The sequence below is a fragment of the Bubalus kerabau genome, chromosome 4 (assembly GCF_029407905.1).
Source record: "Bubalus kerabau isolate K-KA32 ecotype Philippines breed swamp buffalo chromosome 4, PCC_UOA_SB_1v2, whole genome shotgun sequence".
Lineage (NCBI taxonomy): Eukaryota > Metazoa > Chordata > Mammalia > Artiodactyla > Bovidae > Bubalus > Bubalus kerabau.
The window spans coordinates 137,120,289-137,123,460 of NC_073627.1; the positions used below are offsets into that span (position 1 = coordinate 137,120,289).

Genomic DNA, 3,172 nt, shown 5'->3' on the forward strand with positions numbered 1-3,172 from the left:
GAGGTGTGGACCTCGGTCACCCCCAGTACACAGCCCCAGTACACAGCTGGGAGTTTCCTGTGTGGCCTTTTCGGCAATTACCAGTGGACATAAAAATGCCCTGGCTTTGAGTTTGCACTTGAAAAATGCTGATGGGTTTCAGTTACAAGGAAACATGTTGGCCCACAAGCTGCTCCTTTTTTTTTTTTTTTTTTTTTTTGAGTACTTGGGCCCCCATGGACCAGACGTGGTTGATTCAGTGTGTGAGAAAGGAAGCTGCAATACTTTGGCCACCTGATGCAAAAGAGCCAATTCATTGGAAAAGACCCTGTTGCTGGGAAAGACGGAAGGCAAAAGGAGAAGAAGGCAGCAGAGGATGAGGTGGTTAGATAGCATCACCGACTTAATGGACATGAATTTGAGCAAACTATGGGAGTTAGTGGAGGGATGGAGGAGCCTGGCGTGCTGCAGTCCATGAAGTCACGAAGAGATGGACACGACGTAGCGACTGAACAAGTGAGGAGGGGAGAAAGGACACAGGTGAGCTCACAAATAGGCCCAAGGACTCCCCAGGGCTGTCAGAGCCTCTCTTAGCTCTGACTCCTTCCAGCCCCTCCCTGTCCTCAGGGAAGACTGCAGGGTCACTGGGCCCCATGGCTTAGGCCCAGGGCAGGCAAGGATGAAACTCCAAGCCAGCTAGGCACAGTCCAGGGGTGGGAAGAGAGCCAAGAGCACTGACCCACGAGGCCCTACATGGCAATGGAGCCATCCCGGAGTCCGTGCTCCCGACGAGGATGCTGACCACAGCCGGGGGGCTCTCTTGGCACCGCTGCTGGGCGTCACGCACCCTGACCACCTGATCCTCACTCTTGCGTGAGAGCAGCAAGCTCTGGGCCCCCAGTCCCTGGGCTGCCTTGTGATAATCAGTGTAAGCCAGGCTACAGGCCACATTGCTGCCCAGAGAGGGCACCTGCTCCCTGGAAATCTGGGTCCAGCCAGCATCATTTCCTATCAAGGCCATCACTGGGATCTTGTGTCCAACGAAGGTGTCAAATTCGATTAGGCTATAGCCAAACGCTCCATCCCCAAACAGGCACCAGACCTCAGCATCCGGCCGACACAGTTTGGCCCCAAGCGCAAATCCGGCACCAACCCCCAGAGTCCCGAAGGCCCCAGGATCAAGCCAACACAAGGGCCCACGGGGCTGCACCAGGTAGGCAGCTGTGCCCACAAAGTCCCCGCCATCGACCACCAGGATGGAGTTGTCAGGCGGAGTGTCCTCCACCAGCTGCAGGACCCGCACTGGGTTAAGATGCTGGGCTACGGGCATCACTGCCTTCTCCCGAAAGTTCTGCTCCTTCTGTTGGTCAGTTTGCCGAAGCTCCTCTGCCCAGTCTGAGGCCCACATCCGACCCTGGAGGCCCTCCACCAGCTTCACCACGAGGAGCCCACATCTCCCTGCACAGCCTCTTGGGGCTTCCAGAAAATGTCTGAGTTGATCAGCATCTCCTTCCGGTCACGGTTGACAACAATGAGTTTGCTGCTGCAGCTGAGGACACGCCCACAACAGGCGGAAGTCACACACTGCTCCTGCCAGGACAACCACGTCTGCCTTCAGGGCGGCCCTGTGGTTCTGCCGGAAGTGGAGGGGGTGGCTGCGGCCCAGCAGTCCCTGTGCCATCCCCGCCAGGAAGCAAGGGATGCCCAGGGTCTCCACGGCAACCCGAAGTTTGTCTGAGGATGTCGAAGGCAGCAGGGCCTGGCTCCCAATTAGCATGAGGGGCCTTTTGGCCCGACTCAAGATCTCCACATATTGCTGAACCTGCTGGGGGGAGGCCTGGGGAATGTCCAGGGGCAGAGGCCCCTCAGGCTGAGGCTCCCAAGCTCCTGCAAAGAGGTTGGCCAGGGAATTCGCTAAGTACCAGTGGACCGCTCGACTCATGAGGCCCTTGGGCGGCTTACCTGGCACCATCTCCTTCTGAACGAGGAAGTAGGGGTACAGCACGTCCAGAGACAGTTCCACAAACACCGGGTCGGCGGTGCCCGACTGTGCAGCGGCCATCGCGGTGCTCAGGGTGGGGATGAAATCCCGCACTCTCCACACAGAAGCACAAAACTTGCAGAGCGGCCTGAACAGGGCTATCTGATCAACTGCCTGGAGTGCACCCTGATTCGGCAGCAGGGTGCTGGCCCCACCACCCAGGAGCAGGACTGGGGACTGGGCTACCGAGCATTCTTCACCGCAGTCGCTGCGTTGGTGAGGCCGGGGCCGGCCGTCACTGCTGCCACGCCCACCGTCCCGGTCAGGTGGGCTACAGCATCAGCGGCAAAGACAGCTGTGACTTCGTGGCGGGTGTCCGCCACGCGGATGCCCAACTTCTCACAGGCCACCAGCAGTGGCGAAATGTGCCCGCCGACCAGCGTGAAAAGGAAGCACACACCGTGGGCCTTCAGCACGGCTGCCACATTCTCCCCACCATGCCGGATGCTTGCCGTGTCCACCTTGTGCATCAACTGATAGAAGAGCCCCAGGCGGTGAGCGGTGCCCAGCAAGGCGGCCACTAGCGTCCCAAAGGCCAGGAGCAGGAAAGAGGAGAAGCAGCCCCAAGTTGGGGCGGCAGCTGCCGCGGTCTCCATGAGCTGACACCTGCTTCTCAATGGGTCGGCGGGAAGCCCCGCCTCTCTTTGATATCAAGGACCCGAATCTTCGTCCTAGTGGTGAGACCACCCCACGACTACACCCCCAAGTCAGCGTGCCCCTTGTCCTGAAGCCGAACCCCCCGCTGCAGCGAGTTCCTGGACTTCAATCTGACTCCGGACCCCAGGCCCTGAGTCAAGGTCAGATCGTTTCAGGATGCTCCTCCTACCCCCGTGGCACTTTACCCTTCATCCATAGGAAATGGCGCTGGCTCCAGAGGAATTCCCCACAAGCTGCTCTTGTCCGTTTCCTGGGAACCCTGGCCACTAACCCCACCGCCATCGGAGGGACAGAGCAGTGGGGGATGGGCAGAAGAGGCGCTTCTGCAGAACGCAGGCCTGGGCCGCCTGCCTCCAGGACCTTTCCCCACCATTTCCATCCTGTCTGCCCCCCAGGGGTCTCTGGTATGACACCCCTCCTGGACCTTCATGCATGAAACTGACTTCGGGGCCATCTTCTGGATCAAGGTGTCAGATCCTAATTTGACAATGAGGG

At 59.2% G+C, this 3,172-nt stretch overlaps 1 pseudogene; it reads right to left on the reverse strand.

The window, feature by feature from the left end:
- Window positions 1-728: 728 nt before the first annotated feature.
- Window positions 729-2,631, reverse strand: LOC129651646 (2-hydroxyacyl-CoA lyase 2-like; annotated as a pseudogene).
- Between the last annotated feature and the right edge of the window lie 541 nt (window positions 2,632-3,172).